General features: G+C 45.5%; 1 protein-coding gene across 1 annotated transcript in view; it reads right to left on the bottom strand.

Moving 5' to 3' along the window:
* LARP1 (La ribonucleoprotein 1, translational regulator) overlaps positions 1-22,130 on the bottom strand; it is a 72,466-nt gene that overhangs the window by 40,217 nt on the left and 10,119 nt on the right. The gene's annotated exons all lie outside the window — the stretch shown is intronic.

The following is a 22,130-nucleotide window of genomic DNA, read 5'->3' as shown; positions in this document are numbered from 1 at the left end:
CAATAAATCCTAGAGCAGATATTTTCGATAAATATCCAATCTTGATGTAAAAATGGTCAGTGACCGAGAATCCACCACGACCCCCCATAAATTGTTCAATGGTTAATTACCCTTGCTGTTGAAAATGTATGCCTTACTTCCAGTCTGAATTTGTCTAGCTTCAACTTCCAGCCATTGGATCAAGTTATGTCTCTCTGCTAGACTGAAGAGTCCAATTATTAAACATTTGTTTTTCCTGTAATCAAGTGGCCCCTTAACTATCTCTTTGTTTAGCTAAATAGATTGAGCTTCTTGAGTCCATCATTACAGATGCCCCCCGGGTTACGCAAGCCTATCTTCCGCAAATCCGCACTTACAGAAAAAGTTCCCTAAGCTAGAAATAGGAGGTTGGTTTTTTGCACGTAATGGTCGGGTATACATTTCCGACTTACGCAAAATTTAAGTTACGCAAGGCGTTCCAGAATGGAACGCTTGCGTAAGTCGGGGAGCGTCTGTATAAGGAAGGTTTTCTAATCCTTCACATGGTTCTGCTCTGAACCCTCTCCAAATTTATCAACATTCTTCTTGAGTTGTGGACACCAGGACTACTGGACACTGTATGTTAGCAGCATCCACACCAGTGTCAAATACACAGATAAAATCACCGCTCTACTCCTACCTGAGATTCCCGTTTATGCATCCAAGGATTGTATTAGCCCTTTCGGCCACAGCATCACACTGGGAGCTTGTAGTCAGCTGATTATCCACCACAAGCCCCAAATCTTTTTCAGAGTCACTGCTTCCCATGACTGAGTCCCTCATCCTGAAAGCATGGCCTACATTCCTTGTTCCTAGATGGATACATTTACATTTAGCCATATTAAAATGCATATTGTTTGCTTCAGTCCAGGTTACTAAGTGATCCAGATTGCCGTGTCCATGATCTGTCCACTTCATTATTTATGATTCCCCCGATTTGTGTCTCATCTGCAAACTATGATTTTACATTTTCTTCCAAACCATTAAATTAAAAAAAAAAAAAAAAAAAGTTAAATAGGCATAGGGCCAAGAATCAATCCTTGCAGGACCTCACTCAAAACATACCCGTTGAATGGGTGATTCTCTGTTTATAAATTACATTTTGAGACCTAACAGTAAGCCAATTTTTAATCCATTTAACATGTGTCATGTTAATTTTATATCTTTCTACATTTTTTTTTTAATCAAAATGTCATGCAGTACCAAGTCAAATGCCTTACAGAAATCTAAGTATATTACATCAACACTATTACCTTCATCAACCAATCTTGTAATAGCAACAAAAAAAGATCCTGTCAAATTAATTTGACAGAATCTATTTTCCATAAACCCATGTTGATTGGCATTAATTACATTACCCTCCTTTAATTCTTTGTTGAGTCCCCTATCAGCTGCTCCATTATCTTGCCCAGGATCGAAGTCAGACTGACAGGCCTATAATTACCCAGGTCATCCCAGCTACCCTTTTTAAATATTGGCACAACAACATTAGATGTCTTCCAGTCTTCTGGAACTTCCCCAGTATTACAAGACTTATTGAAAATTAACATTGATGGTCTAGCAAGTTCCTAGGCCAGGTCTTTTAAAACTCTTGGATGCGAGTTATCAGGACTTGCTGATTTAAAAACTACATAATCCCCCAAAACACAGAACAGAAATATTTATTGAACACTTCTGCCTTTTCTGCATTATTGATAATTCTACCATTTCCATCCAGTAATGGACCAATACCAACATTAGGATTCTTTTTGTTCTAAATATATTTTAAAAACACCTCCTCACTGTCCTTAGCTCCTCTGACTGCAGATTTCTCCTTGATTAAGACTCCTTGTTCATTCCCACCTCTGCACACATACCTGGTGCCTCTCTCAGAGCAGGGGATATACACGGTTAAACACACTAGTAAAGAGAACCCCCTACCTATTTATCCTATGGATAATTCACAAGGATCATATGGACAAGATTTCAAAATGCATTTTGGTGGTAGTGGGAAATGACAGGGGAAAAGGAGGGCACAAAGAAGAGTCACAAGCACACACAATATGCTCATGTGTTACCTAGTAGTACCCCCACACCGCAGTCAGGACTGGGGGCCCATTGTGCTAGGCACTGGCATTGTACAACACCTGCATTAACATCGTGCCTGCCTCAAAGAGCTACGTGCAGAGTTTTTAAAATGCAAGTAACAACTACTGAAGCACAACTTTACACACACGCACAGGCCTGATCTCACATTACGAACCAAAAAACAGTCCAAATGCCATTAAGAAACAAATGCCTTGCGAGGCAGTGCGTAATTTCTATTTTTTCTGCTTTCTGGTGGGGAGCGGAGGAGCAGGGAAGACGACCTCAATTGTACTGAAGATGCATTTAAAAAAATAAAAGTTATCTCCAACTCAGGACAGAATCCTATGACGTTACAGGCACATTATAAACCCTAAATATGTGGGCTAAGAATAAGACATGCTGACAGGCTCCCGTAGCTGCAGTGCTACCAAAAGTGCTGCTAAGAATTAGTCTGTGCACATGTAGGAGGGGGAAGGGGACTACAATTATTTTTTCAATGCAGCAATCTGGAAAAAACTTAAATTCCCCCTTCCTCTACCACCCCATTCTACAACTAAGCTCTTCACCAACGAGGATTTCTATGAATCTTTATTCATAAAGGTGCACACAGCACGTGCCCACTCATGTCCCTCCTGCACCAATCTCTGCTGTCACCCGGGGTGAGATGCGTCAGAGAAACTCCAGGCTCCTGGAAGAAATTTGGTTCCCCCCTCCCCCATTTAAATAAATAAATAAATAAATAAATAAATAAATAAATAAATAAATAAATGTTTTTCCAGGAAAGTTCACATCAGCTGCAGTGTCTGGTCCTCAGCAAGCTTCCCGCTGGGTTTGACTGAAAAGACAACGCTGTCGCTAACTTTCCCACAGTTACCCAGGAAGTCGATGGTTCAGCACAGGCTATATCAGAACTGGGAAGCCACGTTGCACCCCAGTACTCTGAACTGCCACACCACAGTAACTGCTTTTGGAAGGGGACGGGGTGGCTCTTGTGGGACGAGTGAGTGGGCAATTCGAGCATGCAAAGGACAGATTGTCCAGCCGCAGTCAATGGCGACCTGGACGTCACAAACGCAGACGAGTCTCTGGTCAGCAAGTTGTACAGCCAGCAGGTTCCTCTGCTGCCATGACAGGCAAGGGATCGAGACACGCCAACGCCCGCAGCCTAATGCCTCGGAAAGTACCTGGAAAAGCTCTCCTGCCGAATGTAGAGTTAATGAAGGTGATGGGGGGGCAGAAGCTGGATGGTTCTTGTTGCCCCTGGAAGAGAACCGTGCTCCCAGCTGAATGCCACATTAGCCCTCCCACCTGTGGCCATCTATCAGGAGGTGTGCTGGGGCTGCAGGACAGCTCCTGGGAAAAGCCAAGTGTTTTTTCAGCTGTCACTCAGGGAGGTGAGGAACCGTGAGGACGCAGTCACAGCACAGCTCAAGACAGGGATTGCGTGGGGGAGGAGGGGGGGAATTCCAGGAGATGATCCTACCCAGAAAAGGGTCAGCCCCCACCCTGGAGGTGTTCTCCCCTCAGCACGGCTCATGGGAGGGAGCTCAGAGAGAGAGGCTGTACAGAGGGCAAAGTCACTGGAAAGTCTAAGGGTCAAATCTTCCTTCTAGCTGACAGTTCACAACCCAAGTGAGCCGCACGAGCCAGGGCAGGACATGCGCACAAGACCACGCTACTCCAGGCCTCCCTGCCACATGGAGAACACCCAATTTACAACGTTTTTTTGGTTTCGTTTTTTTAATTAAAACCGAGGGGTGGAGGAGGATATGACCCAACAGCCTCAGCCTCCACATTCGGGGGGGGGGCGGGGGCGGGGGGCGAGGGGAGACAGTCTCCTTCACTCTTGCCTACCTCTGCAGAAGTCCACACCGCTGGCGTCTGCCAAACTCTAATGCAAAGCTAGTTAACAGTTAATTATTACCCATTCAGATACCCGATCCCAGCGCTGACTGACGCCCAGGAGAGGATAAACAGTCACGTGACTCGAAAATCCTTGCCTTATGTCAACTATATTTAGTTCTAAAAAACGATGACCTGACAGGACCACCCCCGAGCGAAGGGAGCCAAGCTACCGCCTCATCAAGATCCTGCCACTCCATGTGCAAAGTTCATCAGTCCGAGCCGAGCTGAGTTAGGTGCTGAGAATGGCAGACTTGTCACTTGACTGACAAGAGCCCGGGTGGGGTTTCTGCTACAAAAGGCTAAGCCATTCCATTGCCCAGCACTTTGGAATAGAAAGTGAGACTGAAAGTGGGTTGTGGCGAGGAATCATGCACCAGGTCACCTTCTAAGCAGGAGAGACTAATGGGCACAACAGGTGGCACTTAAATTCTGAGCCAAGGTCCTGGGCCTCGGCTACCGTGACCTACTCTCCCCTCTGTGATCTGGTGCAGCAGCTGTGTTCACAGATGCTTTGGTTCCTGGACCCCAGCATGCAGGGGGCTTGCAGTGACAAAGCACTCCGTACTGGGGAATTCCTTCCTGCCAGAGGCCAGGCTGTTCCCACCACCTGGCTCAGATTCCTCGCTTTGGGTGGGCATTTGCCAATCTTGCACCCACTCAGAGCAGACCCTAGTCTAGAGAGGTGGCAGCTCTGAGAAAGGAGGGCAAGTCCAGGGAGCTGTGCAGAGGTATTTGTGCACTATAGAATTACCTAAAAGATGCCCAAGGTGCGTAACAATAAAAGCTAGTTCTGCTGCTACCAAAGGGACTATCATAATTTTCCCCCCTAGGAGCATGCTTCAAAGAAATAAAGACTCACACCCGGATATTATTAATCTCTTGACGCCACAAGATGGGTATTCTCAGCCCGCATTCCACTGCAGCTGATGGGACACACCACAGCCATCGGTGCCCAGAAGCTACGTGTCAACATATCACAGCCAAGCCCGGAGCGCTACACAAATTCAATCCCTTTAATGGCCGTCAGACCTCCTCTGCCGCTGCAACAGGGGACTTGCAATCCGCCAAAACCTTGTTCTGAAGCATCCTACCTTTTACTGTTAGGTATTTAACAACCAACGCATTTCGGACAGAAATAGAACGCGCCCCATGCGAGCAGCACCGCCAATTCAAGTTGCTCTTGGAACCTTCAATTCTGCAGCGCTAGACTTTGCTGAATTAGACGGTGCGATTTTGACATTTATTCCGTCACCAGTCAGAAGAAGAAGAAAAAGCAAAAGGTATAAAGAAGTGGGATTCTCCCCAGAAAAGGCATTTCTAAGGAAGGGCTTCAACTCTGCCTCCTTCAATATGTGCCCCTACCTTTCCAGCCCCAATACCTATGCAATCACAAAAAGGAGGCCACTTTCTGAAAGTCATGCCCTAGATCTTCTACATTCAGGACTCAGCTGCACAATCACAGGTTACTAGTAGATATATTTGTTTCACTAATTTAAGACAAAACTGGATTGTGCGGTAAGCATATACTTACACAAAAATAGCGCATGCTCTCATATCTGGGACTGAATAATTTTACACCCATCCAAGACCCAGGCCTTGACTCTTGTCCAGAAATAAATATAGCTAGACCAAGGGGCCGGCCAGTGATCATTTAAAAAAGGTCCAAGACCATTAACCAGCCAAGCTATGAACATGTGATTGCCCCCCCCCTTAACTCCTGCCCTTTTTAAGGTGGATCCCAAAGCACTGATTTCTAACTAGGGTGCATGAAGTAATTCATGTTACTCATGAAAAGTAATGTTTAAATTGAAGTGGGAAAGAACTATCTACCCACCTCCCCCCATCTAGACAGAATAATTGCTGGAGAACCTGCCATGTCTTTTGTCCCCTCTGTTATTTTTTTTTGGGGGGGGGGGGTTTACTCCAAGAGTGACTTATGAGCTTGTCACACAAAAAACATGCACCAAAAATCATTTAAAAATAGGTTTAATTAAACCAGTGGAGACTCCTGCACAAACTCTCAAACAGATATAAACCTGGTTTAACAGCGTTCACACAGGCCCTTTTCACCACTTTCACGAAAGCTGCATAGCTACGCTACACCCATTTAGTTAAACTGGTGCTAACTCCTGAGTGAAGACAGGCCTATGTAAGCTCATGAACTAACTTGTGTAACTATAGTCATACGTCATTAATATTCTATATCTGTTCTACTCGCTTCCTTGGCACTCCAGTGCAATTAAAAATCCTCTTTAAGATTATGGAAGAGTCCTAATGAAATTTCTGTACAGGCTGTGACATGAACTGAAGTCCTGGCTGCCTCATGATAGGTCACTGGACGATGGGACGCATCAAATCAGTTTCATGGAGCACAATGGCATCAACATGCAACAACACACTATCATTCAAGGCGGTGTGTATCGCTGCTGAAGCGAGTCTAGATCCCCCATAGGGGCAGGATCTTCAGTTATTTGTTCTTCAGCCGTTAATCTATTGGGACATTGTTGTGCAACTTCCTGGCTCTGGGGAGCAGAATTTTCTGACACAGGCATTACCAGACACCCTAAAAATATATCTGGAACATTTTCTCTGCAGTCTCTCCAACCGACTGGCAGCTTTGGTTTTCCAGCTTCTTGAAAATCCTGTTTGGGGACAGAAGCGGCTTGAGGGGGAAGAGAGGGAGGAGCATGGGAAATCCCAAGTTACTACACAATGTGTTAACTCGCATGCAGGAAAGGATGTGCTGTACAACCAACAGCTATTTGCCACTTAGCCCTTCCTGCAGAAAGTCATCAGTCGCTTTCCAGCAAGGAAGTGGAATAAGTACAGCTCCGAGCTGGGGCACCGACAGGCATGCAGACAAGGACCACAGAGATGATGGGGCGGGGGGGAGGAGGATTTGTAAGATATTGTAAAGATACAAATAAATATTCTTATTAAAGAGCTGGTGGGAGGGAAGGGAACAAATGGATTATTAATCAATGTGCCATAAGGCACAATCCTGCAATGACAGGGAGAGAGATTATGTAATCTAACAGGCCTTTTAAACGTCCATGGTTTGAAGGTGCCCACTACTCATCTCTCAGGTTGCTTTAGAGAGAACGTAGCAATAGCCTATTGCCTGTTGGCAGCTGAAATGGAGAAGCTACTTTACGAGTCTTTTTAAAAGAAAAAGCTTTCAAAAACTGTCCCAGGTTTTTATTATCACTGCTAAGAACCACCCCCAACCCCAAAATTGGTCTGGATTCCTTAATCACTGCATGCTGCGGAGGCAGCTCATAGACTTGGCAGAACTCGATTTTTTTCTTTTTTAAATAACTTCCACTGATAGAAAGAGTTTCAGAATAAACATTAGCATCGTCAATTTAAACTTTCACTGCTGTGGGAAATTATAGGGGGTCAGACAGTTATTAACAACGACAGAAGACACTGAGATTCAAAAAGTTAAAGCTTTCTGAAAGCTGCATCATCATCTGCAGCTCCAGGTTCGTGAATGCTGGAGCCAGCTGTTTTAGCAGAGCTGTAAATATGGGCGTTATGCTGCACTCATTACAACAGGGCTCGGCAACCTTTCAGAAGTGCTGTGCCGAGTCTTCATTTATTCACTCTCATTTAAGGTTTCGCGTGCCAGTAATACATTTTAATGTTTTTAGAAGGTCTCTTTCTGTAAGTCTATAATATAGAACTAAACTATTGTTGTATGTAAAGTAAATAAGGTTTTTAAAATGTTTAAGAAGCTTCATTTAAAATTAAATTAAAATGCAGAGCCCCCCGGACCGGTGGCCAGGACCCGGGCCGTGTGAGTGCCACTGAAAATCAGCTCATGCACCGCCTTTGGCACGCGTGTCATAGGATGCCTACCCCTGCATTACAACTTGTTTTATACACATTAAGGAGCTTTTTCTTACTTTGATTAGCATCGATGAAATGTTTTTCTGTTGCTCTCTGTGTGTACGGTGGAATTGATTTTTACTGACACTTATCCCTAAAAATCTAACCTTTTTCAACCCTATTTACCTTGCAGCAAGAATTCAGAGGCCACTGACACCTGTAGCTAAGTTACAGCCATGCTAGTGACCTTAGTGGCAAAGGAAGTGCTTGTTTTCCAATGCAGCTTGCACTCGGGAAAAGATGGTTCAGGATTTGTGGAACTAGCAAGATCAAGATGGTTATAGTGAGCAGGACAAAGGATATAGACCAGCAATGCAGCAGGTAGGAGGGATCTATACTGCACTTCAGGTCACCCAAACCATGTTAAAATTTACTTCACTGTATGTAGTCCTGCACCCAAATCCCACCTTCATTCCCTTTTGCATTTCCTGCCTAAAATGCAAGTCCTCCCAGACAAGACAGCTAAGATCCTCTGGCTTCTTCTTCCTCTTACCCAAATTCTCTTTGTTCCTGCAAAGGAAATGCCAGCTATTCTATGCATGCAGCCTCTGAACAAGTTTCCTCCTATCCGTAGCAGGTTAAGCTACTGAATTTGCCTCGAGACACAGAGGGGTCGACAGTAACACCAGCCACTGGCCCCAGGGTCAGCAACACCTCATGCGTTTCAGTGCATTTGGGGTGAGCACGAGAGAGGGAAGGACGGGGAAGCCTTAACGTCTGACTCACCTACAAAGAACCTGCTGGAAGTTTAGTGCATCTCCCTGAACTAGGCCACCTGGGTAAACAAGTGCTCTTCCCAAAACGGGATTAAAAACACAACTTTAGGCCGGTAGCGCTGGGACTGTCTCCTGCTAGTGAATACAGCAACACATCTTGTGAGAGACCCAGTGTGGCACCTGGGAGTTGTTGCACCCTTTTGCAGTCTAAGCCAGCGACAGTAAAATGTAAGGATTTTTTAAAAGAAAAGAATATTCTAATACAGCAACATCCCCTCACAGCAGGTGCTCCCCTGGGTTCCACTGCCATGACTTACTGTAATCAAGCATGCTCTCAAACCCCTCATAAGAACAAACCCTAAGAATATAGGTGCATTTCCTATCTCTCTCTTGCAAACACACACTACAAGCCATTACCAGAATTACAGGCATTTAAAGAGGGGGAGAACAGACTTCGTTTAAATAAAGTCAGATCTTTACAAAGCATGAAGAAGAACACACTAATCCTTTCTTGCAAGAAGGCCACCACCCACATGTCCACTCACAGAAACGTCTTCCACAAACTCCAGAGCACAAAGCTAACAGGGGTTACTCATTGCAATGATATTATCAATGTGTTAGTAAAGGGAAAATCTCACCCCTCCTGTTCTGGTGGAGTAATGCAGTGGTGCGCAAACTTTCCCAGTCATGCCCTGCCTCACCATTAACCAAATCTGTCAGTGCCCCCCCACCCCCACACTGCACAGCCAAGGCATCCTCAGAACGGAGCTTGGGCTAAAGGCAGAGCTGGGGCTGGAACTGGGCTGGGGCAGAGACGGAATGAGGGCATAGTGGGGCTGAAGTGGGTACTCCCACCCCACCCCCCATGGGGGCTGGCAAGGGCCCCTCCTGAACATTCCTCTGCACTCACCTATGGGGATGCGCCCCACAGTCTGGGGCCCACAGACCTAATGCTCAAGTACCACACAGCACACTTAGGGTAGGTCTACATTGCTACAAAAGACCTGCGGCACGGCCGCAGCTGGCCCAGGTCAACTGGCTCTGACTCATGAGGCTGTAAAGTTGCAGTGTAGATGTTTGGACTCAGAGCCTGGGCTCTGACACCCTGTAAGGGGGGTGGGTTTCAAAGCATGGGCTCGGGCCCGAATGTCTACATTGCTATTTGTGGCCACACAAGCCCGGAGTCAGCTGATCTGAGGTCCCAGACTTGGTGCCACAGCGTTTTTAAATTGCAATGTAGAGTACCAAAAACTGAACCCAAACCTACCAGGTTTACATTTCAGGAGGGGCCATTTCAACTCAAGGATTCCACCCACCTCAGACACGGACACCAGGGGCTATGGGAGAGGCTCTATCCACAGAAGAAGCAGCTAGAGATATGGCACCACATGGAATAAAGTGGGAGAAAAAATACTCCACCAGCACATGAAGCATTTTCTCTGGAAGTTTAGAGCAGCTTTATTTCCAAGCACTATTATTAAACAACCAGGATATGGGCACCACCACCCACCCACCTCTATTGTGCTTGTGACACTAGGTACAGGGCAGAACGTCTCCAGAACCCATATATTATCAAGCACACATCCTGGAACATAGTAGGTTGCTGTGCCTATAAAATGGCTATTTTAATATTTTGGCTCAAGTTCCAAACCCATGTGGATTATGGGTCTTGATTATAAGAGTTCAGAATTCTTGCTACCCAAAACAGACAGGTTCCTCAGCCTAAACCAGATTGCAAATCCCATATAGCGAGGAACTCCTGGACAGGGAATTATCCTTGAAGATGGGCACCAATATATTTTAAAGAGACATTTAGTGCCATGGTATCATGGCTAGTGGCCTTTATGGAGTTAATCCCCTGAACCAACCCCAGCAATGCAAGTTAGACTAACCAGGACAGTCAGAAACAACCACCCCCCCGACACAAAGTAAGAACTCCACCAATATTAGGCTGGTACATAGTAAGCAAGTTCCAAGGAGACCCTTTCCCCCCAGCCAGAGGTTCTCCTTTTGAACTTGCTGCATTTACAGTTCTGGGAGTTTGAAGATAGCAGGGTTTCAAGATAAGCTTAACACACAGAGAAAGTATAGCTGCTGCCTTCAAGGACTCTCTCTGAACGATGGCTTTGCGTAGTAGGTCCCAGACATGGCCATACATAGAAGTAGCAATGTTTTAGATCAACCTTTTCCCTATTTACTGTTTTTAAAAAGTGATACTGTGCTTGTAAAAAAAACTTAACCGTAGGTTGCATTTTAGGCAACGTTACTTTGTCGGATGAGTTGCATGTATTGAGAACACATATTACTATCATTTACCGCAAATATGTACGCTTGCCCCACCCCAGAGATACTCTATAGGGTCTCTGATACCGCATGTTACAGGCTCCTAGAACAGAAAGAATTTAATGTCTAGCAGAGCAGCTCTGCCAATCTGTGCACTCTCAATGATTTGCACTAGCACCAGTCCAATAAATCAACCAAAGTCTTGATCATGCCCTAGAGGAGAATCCCATGGAAATCATTTCCTTCTAATGTTGTCAGATGCATTATTACTTACGTAGTTGTAGCACCCAACATCCCAAATCTGGACCTGTGATCCAATGGGCCAAACACACAAGACAACAGGATACCACCCCCAGCAGTGCAGTCTACAAAATTCTCATTCTCCGGCACATTCTGAAAGCAAAGACAAATGGGTTGGGAAAAAACCTGCAAAGGCGAGGTTTACATCCCAGTGCCGAGACCAATTTTTGTAAAACATAAGCAGGATCTGTTATACCCTGCAGCAACTTATCCTAGCTGGAACACTGCACAAGAGAAAAACAGCGTCTCATTTTCTTCTTTTGATGAAGCCAACAATAAATTTGCCCCAAATGTTAGTTATACAGACCTTGGGGGAAAAAAAAAAGTGGGTTATTTCACTAAAAATCACATTTTTTTAGAATACACTGGGGTCTACCCAGTACTTATATAGCCCTCATCACTGTAACAGAGAACCTCACAATCATTAATGGATTTTATCCACACACACCCTGTGAGATAGGGAAGTATTATCCCCATTTTACAGATGAAGAATAAAGGCATAGGATAGATTAAGCCGATTAAGTGACTAGCTCAAAGTCACACAGGGACTTGGTGGCTAAAAGTGGAAATTAACCGCAGGTCTCCTGTGTCCTAACCACAAGGCCACCCTAAGGTCAGCCTCTCGCCAACATCCAGATTTCAGTGGCTGTATTCGGTATTTCTAGCAGAAGACCAATCTTTGCTCACCAGAGACACCACGATGGAGCAAAAGCCTCCAGCAATTGTGAAGATGCAAGAATTAAAACGGATCTTAAAAAAAAAAAAAAAAGGGGGGGGGGGGGTACTCTCGCTTGCCCTTATGATTACAGCCTCTCACTTCCAAAAGTGGAAAGTGCCCTCACTCTCCCTCAAACTTGCTTTCTTGTCAAAGACTGCCTACACTGCTCTCCTTACTCTCTAACCTGAGCCACTCTCAGTCACGTTTGTCCTAGTTATACTGTGTATGTTCTTTGGGGGCCAGGGGAGCTCGACTTTCATGTGCATAGCAACGCAAATACCCATGGCATTATTAATATATGTACATTGATTTGTAAGCTTGCTATCTCCAATCAGTTAAAAACTTTAATAATTGAATCAACAAGGAATTTCACTTTTTTTTAAGGAGCTATGGGATCAAATATACAGATTCATGTACCTAGATATCTAATAAAGTTTGTGTAGGACAAGTGAAAATAATTGCATAGTATAACATTCTCTGAGCTCCATTTTTATGTTTAAACTTTAATGTAATGTGTTGAATTATATTCAATCAAAAATTTAAACCACCCAAAACTTTTAAATTGGAAAGCTTCTTTCAATCTGGATCCTAAAATATGTCTGCTGTGGTGGTTTCAAGGGGGGCAGCCTGGCCTTTATTATGATTATACAGAGGTGTTTGAATGGGTCAGTAATATATACAGATTGTGTATTAAAGGGGAGTGTCAGAAATTAGAGCTTTTCTTTTTCTCTTTTTTAATAAGCCACCCACAAATGCGGATGCAGTGGAAGTTTATATGTTTTTGCTGAGTCAGCCTACAACTGTAATCAACATTCAGAAGTGTAGTTTTGGGGTGTTTTGGTTCCCCTCCCCCCCAAAACAGTGCAGCTGGTCTAGTGTATACACACCAGAATGAGCTACAGCTGGGAGAGGTACCTGTGAAAAGGAATATAGGATACAGCTGGGGTTTGAATTATATTTAGAAGGTTTGGGATTTATTTAGGTTTTCTTAAAACTAAAACAGAGGAAGTCCTTTCTTAGCACTGCCAAGTGGAAATTGATGTCAGTGTGTCACTGGCTGGAACCCTCCATCAGTTCAATCACTTTTCATATGAAAGCAGGGTTGTTGGGTTTCAGGGTTTTTTTTGGGGGGGGGGGGGGGGAGAGATTAAGCAAAGGCATTTACAACACACAAGCTGTACTGGCTGGACACCCTCGTCATTTCTTACTTTTTAAACTGGCTTCTATAAGCACAGATAGTGGGGACAAGTGCTTTTTGTACCAGCAGACAGCAGGAAGAGAAAAATACACTTGCAATTTCTCTTCCTCTGTGCAGGGACCAGGTGGAGGAAGCTCATGCAAATCTGATAATTGTGAGTATAAAGGGACCAGAACGGTGCATATGCCCAATTACCCAACTCACACTTGCAATCCTATGAGGTGCACAGTTGAGCGCCTAAGTTACCTGTAAATCTGATTCCTGAACTAGATGTTGGAGGACTGAACAGACTGGAACCAGCAAGAAACTAGGTAAGCCACCACTGCCATCCACAGCCTGAGTCACCACTGTTCAGAGGATGTGAAAAGTTGTGCTTATTTTGCAGCGATGTCCCCCCATAGCCCTCCCTCTGCACTTGGAAAGGAAGTTAGAAGGTTCTGTTAGAAATCTGCCGTATCGGTCACTCTTTAGGACATTGGATTTTAAATCCTATCGGCTGTATGGCTGGCTGAGCAGATGGGTGGCAGGAACCGCCCAACAATTTATGCCCCTTCAAAATAAGGGCTCTTTGCAATGGCCAAAGGCAGATGTCGCTCACATTTGCCCTGGCACAACTTTGCCAAAGCAATGGCATCTGTGCAGCAGCACCTCCTCCTTTTCCAGTTCTCAATACCCCTTGATTTGCAGCCATTCACGTGTAGGAAGGCTGAGAACACCACACTCATTTCACCTGTGACTAAAAGGCAGACTCAAACTCAGCTTCCCAGAGATAAGAGCCAGACTTTGAATACATAGGCAGCATCTCCCTCCTGTCCACAGAGAACAGCCACAGAACTATTAGTAAACTGCACTTGTTTATTTGCAAAGCTGAATAGCAACCTGCTTCGAGGACATCTGCAATCCTGAGGCATGGGAAGCCAAAGGCTGCCTGGCAGGATATCCCTCTGGGATGCACCTTCCCCAGCTCCTCCCTTCAAGCACAACTGACAAGATTAGAAATTAGCTTGCCAATTAGGAACAGCACCTCATGCACCCAGGAGTCGTCTAAATCAGGCAACACTTTCCTTTTCCACACCTGCCACAAGGGAAGGCAAGCACAAACGCAGATGGCTGCTAGGTCAAAGAGAGAGACAGGGGCTGCTCTCCGAGGAGCGTGCTTAACAGATTTCCAAAAACGGAGGTTTCCAGGAGAGTCAGACTTTCCCTTGCCAGCCCACCTGCAAACATAGGCAAGGCAGATTAAAAACACGAAGCACAAAAATACAGAGGCAACTCCAGGTTTTCACATCAATCTGATACTGCAAGGGCCTTACCAAGATATTTGACCCAGACAGGCTCCCTGCCCACCATTTTTTTTCCTGGATACAATCAGATGTCCGCAATCCCGATCCCCACACTTGTGCCACACCACATCATTCAAGGACAAATAATCAGCAAGCAGTGGGTAGACAACATCCTAACGCCTGCAAAGTGAGGAAGCACCAGGAAATTTCGGCCTCACGTTTCCTTCCCCTTCCTCTGCATCTGCACTGGATTTTTCAGCTAGGGTCCAAAACCAGAAGCTCTAAACAAGAGCCCAAGTGCTGGCTTTCAAAAAGAAGAATTCCATCATTGCAGGCATCGAGGATGCCTTTTTAGTAGCAACAGCCTTGCCAAAGTGGGCATTCAAAGATGCCAAACAAACGAATATCCCACCCTATTCAGGGTCTTATACTGCACCAATCAATGCAGTTATCTATGTGCTTGGCCCTACGACAGGAGTGTAGGATAGTTCATAAACTAGGGATTTGTTATCAATGATGGGAAGCCAGCACTGTAACTACCAAGAGCTTAGGGAGGGCACTACACATCACTCGCAAGACTGATGTATAAATGTGTGGGCGTGCATGTACACATGCATCTTGTAACAGTTAATGTTTGTACACAGCACCAAACCTGGCCACACCTCCAGTGGCCGGCACCAGAGACCCAGGGCTGGGGCTGATGGGAGTGCTATAAAACTTAAGCAATCTAGGAAGATCTTCATTTTTTAGTGTGTGGTGGGGGGAGAGGAGGGCCCTGATTCCCAATTGTTGTCTGCAGGTTTTGGAAATAGAAAGAGCTTGTAGGAGAGCCTAGGGCAATAGGGCCTTAAAAACAAAATAAATGGAGTCAAAAAGGCCCTTTGCCAGTGCTGCTCTCTGGCCTCCAGAAGAAGCTGACAAGTCCAGAAGGACACAACTTGCAAACCTGCGTTACAAAAGGAGGGCATATTCTATGTGCTACTCCCCTCCTTACTGCAGAAGCAAGCTGCCCATCAGGCTTGTTCAGAACAGTCACTATCCTCCATCAGCACCTTGGTGCCAAATTCAGACACCCTTGTTTCGTGTCTGCTTTCTATCCACATTAGCAGAAAGGTAAGAGCTATAGCAAAAAATAGGCACAATGGGCCTGAAACACCTGGTGTCTGTCCTCCTCCTTTCCTTCTGCCTGGAATGCATGTACTCTCTCAAACAGATGCCACTTCTCCGAAGAAGAAACTGGGGGATGGGAGTGGCTGAAGAGAAGCTCATTAGGCCTGACGCAAGAGGAACACACCGACTCGTTATTACTGCAATCCACGATTGTAACCGTCAACCTGGTCAGCATTGCCACAAACTAAGCTACGGGAAAAGACAGACTAGTTCTGTACACTACATAGGCCCCTTTCCATCTCATAGGACGGAAAATCTGAACACACCTTATCTCACCTGGGTGTCCCCGCTAGAAGGCACAAGCGCCTGCCATAACATCAGCACAGCAACACCTCATGCAGGTGGCACAGCAATAAGGGCCCTGCAGCACACAAGAGTGCGACAGAGACCCACACACATTCCAAGTGTCAAACTCTCATCCTTATGGCAGCTAAGTACTTCGCATTTACACACTTTACATCTTCACACCACCACACAAACACCAGCTAATTTGTCCTCGCTATATGCCTGTGGAGTTGGTAACTAAATCACCACCCACATTTTGCAAAGAGGAAGACACAGAAAAGCACCTCTCTTGGACTGCACTGCCTTACTGGGACAGGGACTTGGAAGTAAAATCCTATGGAGTGGTGGTAAGCACCTGGCAAAGGTGGGGACCCACACCACTATTTTCTGCAGAATTGATTGCATTTAAATTTGATTCATTCCTACTCCTTATGGCTGTGAAGACAACCTTCAAAATGCTGTTACGGAGATGCTCCAAGTTACAAATAAACCCCCCCTCTACAAACAGGTAGGGAGCATCAGAGTATTTTTCAGGGTACCACCTCAGCTTGGATACATACCACTTTACTTCTCCTAGAGAGCCAGGAACAGATAAGATCATTGCTGATAGGGATGTAAAATATGAAATGGTTACCCGATAAGTATTAATCTGACTTAATATATTGCAGTTAATGTTTAAAACAGATTGGCAGCAGCCCCGACCCCCATCGTGTTAACGATTAAACAGTTAACGGATATAATTGTAATTGTTTTTAAAAGTACCTGTTTAAACTACATTTACATCCCTAATTACTTCAGCAGTCCGTGCCTGCATGTTACAAACATCTTCAGAACAGTGCCCAATTGACAGGGGGCGAAGCAGGAAACCCAGACCCTAAAGGTTAGCGTGACCAACTCATTTCCCTTTGGATTCCCTGTCAGTTTCCCACTTCCCTCCCTCATGTCGGTGACTCGCCTGCCATGCAGTCTTTGGGCAGGGTTGATTTAAAGTACAGAAATGCAAGGTTCCATCCAATTCATCCCTAATTTTGAGGAGTCAGGATGCGGGCGTGGGGGAGGGAAAGGACCTTCACAAAGTATTTTAAAATTTTCAGCTGATGTTAAACAGAGTACATTTGACCCTTAGCTGGCAGTTGAAATTCAGATTATGGCCCTGAGGTGAAAAGCAGCCTGAATAAAGAGCCTCAGCCCTCTGCTCAGTCATGGTAGGGCCGCCATCTTGGATTGGACACCAAGACTGCAACAGTGAAGGCAGCGTCCGCACTAGAGTCCACACAAACCGCCCAGCTGCTCCCAAATCCCTCCCCTTTCCTTCCTCACAGTCTGTCAGAACTTGCAGGGAACTGCTGGATCCCCCACTTATTTCCTGACCTCCTCGAAAGGAGGATTAACTCTCACACATGCCAATTCTCAAGCTGTCAGCCCCACGTTCAAAGCCAATGTGGTCATTCATGCCATTAGAAGAGTCTATGCCAGCGCACAGGGACCGTTACCGATTTCCTATGGACAACGCAGGAGTAGGAGAGAAACGGATCAAAGCCATTGGACACGTTTTTAATCTAGAAAGGACTTTGTGGTGTCAGTCCTGCATTCCTCAGCAACTACCTCTTTCCTTGAGTCCACCTCCCGAGAGCCAAGAACAGTTGAGGCACTCAAACTAATGTCAGACATTTAAATAGGAGTATATGCCTAGGCAGGGGAGGTCTCACTTCTGAAACGGATGGGTTATCTACACATGGAGTTATTCAGGAACAGCTATTCTGGAACAACTCTACCTGTGGATACTTTTTTTCCAGAATCCTGTTTAGCTTAACCCATTGGGATTCCAGAATGAGAGTCCACATATGGAATGACTCAAGAATAGCTATTGTGCTTTAAAAACTCACCTTCCACCTTAATCCGAGTCAACTTTTAAGTGGAGACAAGCCCTTACTAGGGTGACCAGATGTCCCGATTTTATAGGGACAGTCCCAGTTTTTGGGTCTTTTTCTTATATCGGCTTCTATTACCTCCCACCCCCGTCCCGATTTTTCCCACTTGCTGTCTGGCCACCCTAGCCCTTACTGCCCCGGCTGGTGATCTTTTCAAAGCCACTCCAGGAGGGAAACCACTGTGCAGGGGTGGATGTTTACTTAGGACCATTTGTTAATGAGGCTAGTTGCAATTCTGGCAAGCAGTATCTGGCAAGCAGTATAAATGGTGTTTACCCACAGTGCACTATGCACCTCAAGCTTTGGAGAAGTGAATTATAAAAGCCTTGACGAGGAAAAGGCAAAGCAAAGACAAAAGGTTTTTCCACGGCCGTCTAGGGGCTGCGTTGATTCCATCTGACCGATAAAATAAAGGCGTCTCCAAACAGATAACCCTGTAATTCCAGCACATGCCCAAGAGAAAGTAACGGTATGGTCACGGCTGTTTTTTCTCCCAGCCATTTATCAGTTCTTGTACTGGAGAGTACCGACACTGGATGTTCCCAGACTTAACCCCTCCCCCACTCCAGGGCCGATAAGACCTGGCAAATTGGATAAGCAGTAAAACCCTGCTGCCCCGGCCACGAAGACAGAGTGCCCCTCTATCGAGACAGGAGCTGAAAAGCTGCAGGGAAAGTATAAGGCAGCTTAGAGGAAAGAGCAAGAGAAAAGCAACGTCTGATTATCATTTCCATGAAGCAGCTGGTGGGACGGCTCCCTGCCTCAGTCCTTTAATCACCCATAAGCCTGAAGCGATACCGTTGGAAACATGCAGCCATCCAGGTGGTCAGCAGGAGGTAGTCCCTATATGGAAGTTGGGGAGAGGGGGGCTAAGGGGAAAAACACTGCCAAAAAAAAAAAAAAAGTGCTGCTTTGGTTGTACTACTGCATATTAAAAAGGAAACAAAATTAAGATGCCTCCACAGATAGTCCCAATAAAAAGGGACTATTTAGGATCAATCCAGCAGTTTTCAGGGCATCAGTGGCTGGTAAACTCTGGAGATTTATCCCACCCTCTGATGCCAAAAGAAGGCTTGCCAAGAAGGAGATAGCTAGAAAGCTAGAGGGAGAAAAAAAAATGGGGCTCAGTGGAAGGGAATATTCCAATCTCAAACCCCTGTGGCTAGATTTCCAGCATTCAAATAGAGTTAAAATGTGTTCATAGGCACAACCAATTACCCAAAACCGAAGTACCATGTTCATCTCATGGCCTAGGACGGTCTGGTGACGCACTGGCACTGCTTGCATTAGGACCATGGTTCCAAACATCACTAGTAGAGCGTTAGCACTCTGCCAGTGACCTGCCCAGGAGCCGAAACCGGCAGAGCTCATTTCACTACCGTGAAAAGACCACCTTCTCAAAACGTAACTGGGGGGGTGAGAGGGGTGAGGGCGGGAAAGCCATGGGTGAAGGAGGCTTTCAAGCAGGCAAGGCACTCAAGTAACCTTCATCTACAACAGGGATCGGCAACCTTTGGCACGCGGCCCGCCAGGGTAAGACCCCGGGTGGGCCGGGCCAGTTTGTTTACCTGCCGCGTCCGCAGGTTCGGCCGATCGCGGCTCCCACTGGCCGCGATTCGCCGCTCCAGGCCAATGGGGGCTGCGGGAAGCAGTGGCCAACACATCCCTTGGCCCACGCTGCTTCCCGCAGCCCCCATTGGCCTGGAGTGGCGAATCGCAGCCAGTGGGAGCCGCGATCGGCCGAACCTGCGGACGCGGCAGGTAAACCGGCCCGGCCCACCGGGGGGCTTGCCCTGGCGGGCCGCTTGCCAAAGGTTGCTGATCTGTGATCTTCAACCACTACTAGTTTTTACTGATACCCCAAGTGCGACATCACTGCAGTTGCGCCACTGTAGCATCATAGACACTTGCTACAGCAACAGAAGGCGCTTTTCCATTGCTATAGTAAATTTCACCCACCACCACCCCGAGAGGCACGAAATCTTCCGTTGGCCTAGCAAGTATCTATAACAGGGCTTGGATCAGCTCAGCGGTGTCTAGCAATGTAGCTAGGTCGACCTAAGTTTCAGGTCAAGACAAGGCCTCAGATAATCTTCCCTCTTGCGTGTGATTTCTGGTTCTATAGTTTCTCTGAATTATTTCTCCATTTTGTCCTTGTATGGTTCCAGTTCTGTTGTTGTTAATTAGATCAAGTCAGATTTCCACAGAGACTTCAACTGCAGCGTTATCAGCCTATAATCTGTCAAGTCCCTCTGAAACCTCCTTCAAATTGCTTTTGTAAATTTAGTCCCTTGCTTAAAATATGGGCCACGTTTGCATCAAGTTCCTTCTCGCCATCAGTGCAAATGTAAACACAACTATTGCATTTTGATGCAAATGAAGACACACAATTTTCCCAAGCATGACTGCAATGGCTGTTGGGAAGCCGGCACATCAATCCTCTTTTCACACAACCATCCGTGATGCCAATGGTGGAATTTTTGAACTTTCAGAACGTGGTTTAAGAACTTTTATGTATTATTTCTCTCTCAAGGTTTAGACAGCATGCGGAGCATCCACACCTAAGCAGCTCAGAATGACTGCACCTGTGAAAAGTTAAATTTTTCTATTTTCGTTGTCTGAGCAAATGACAAAAAAAATCCCTGATCTAACTTTTCTCTGCCTTTCTAGCAGAGAAGGCAACTTGTGCACAATATTCTGCTATTTCCTTGTCAGATAAAAGGAACAGCTTTAAGAAGGAATGTGTTTCTCCCCCGTATCGATGGTGGCCACTACTAGGACATTTCTCATGTTCAGCTAACCATCTTCCATTAATGTCATCCTTTATGCTTTCGGTTCTTTGCTTTAATTTTTCTGCCATTTCTTCACTTGCAGTAACTTGTGCACAACTTGAATTTTCCCTGGATGTACTGCTCCAGACAGGTTCAAAGTACTTCAGCCACTTCTTAAAACTTCATCTTGTGCTACACTAGTGGCAATGTTATCATAGAAGGAAGGCCTGGAACAGGGACTTGAAGATACAATCATGGCTTCCTTTCTAGCATGGTGGTATAAAAAGTGTCTGGCTTGCAGGAACAAATTTGATGTTCCTGTTCTTCCAATTACACAGCAAATGTTCCATTTGACCATGAAGAATCTGAAACTGCTGAGTTTTCTGCACTTTGAGATGAGCACGAATCCCTTCACCTCATTACTTAACACCTTGAATTTTACTTAAAACTATAAATCAATTTTCGTTACTTCACTCCACTGAATCACTTGCTTGTTTCCACTTCTTCACCTTTAGGCATAGTGAGTCAGATTAGTGTAGTCATTTATGTTTGGTACTCACTAATCACCCTTTTGCAATATTGACCAGCAGGTTTCACGTTTACTACAGTTAGAATGAGAAACCCCTATGTGGTGAATTCAAACATTGTGAAGACTTCGGGGGGGACCAATAGTGAACTAGCCAGTTTTATATAGAATCACATCGTTGTATGTCCTACCCATTTTCCCATAGCTTCTAGTTCTAGCAAACTTTGCCCCTCTTACAGCATGCAACTCCCCCAGTCCCCTTCTCCAACATCCTATCACAGCCAACTCCACCTAGTAGCCATCTCCTATCACCAACAACCCGACTCATTCCTCTTCTCCTGTAGGTTTTTGATAATTCTGTAACCTTCTTGTCTCCTAACATGCTTAATGGACACAGTAAGAACCCTGATGTTCTCAACACTCGCCTTTTAACCTTTTAGAATAGCTCCAAGTTTTAATTAACAGAATTAAATTACAGCCTAATGCATCTAGTATTTAAAAACATGTTAAGTTCATACAGGTACTAGACAGTGAGTCCACAAAACACTCTACTACTACTGGGAAGGGGGTGGGCGGGGAGGACAGAAGAGAATCTGCTGGGTCTTTTCACCCACTTGGGAAGGAGAAGGGGTTCCGTGACTGTTTATTAGCAAATAAACTATTCCGTTGCACAGGTCCTCTGCCAGTGCACCGAGGACTGTGAAGTGACTCTGTAAGAGAGCTGCACACATCACTGCTCAGCTGGAAAAAGTGTGCTCCAAACGTACCCTTGACCCAGACCTCGTCTTCCAAAGCCTCTTTCCCCAACCCCCAAAAGTTAAGTCTGACGCTTTAACCCCACGATACCCGGCTGGCAAACCAAAGTGCAGCAGATAAGACAGTCTACAATTGGCATGAGGGTCAACCTCTTCCCAGCACTTTCTACAGATGCCATTAGAGTTCAAATTTCTGTATTTGACTGGAAGGGTAACTGTTGAGCAACAGAACAAACGTTCCCCCTCCATGACCTCCACCTCAGGGGAGCAGGAAACTGACTGTCACCCAAGTTTCCCCACACAAGTTTCTCCC

The sequence above is a fragment of the Emys orbicularis genome, chromosome 8 (assembly GCF_028017835.1).
Source record: "Emys orbicularis isolate rEmyOrb1 chromosome 8, rEmyOrb1.hap1, whole genome shotgun sequence".
Lineage (NCBI taxonomy): Eukaryota > Metazoa > Chordata > Testudines > Emydidae > Emys > Emys orbicularis.
The sequence above is the reverse complement of the archived record's forward strand: the minus strand, read 5'-3'. Positions and strand labels throughout refer to the sequence as shown.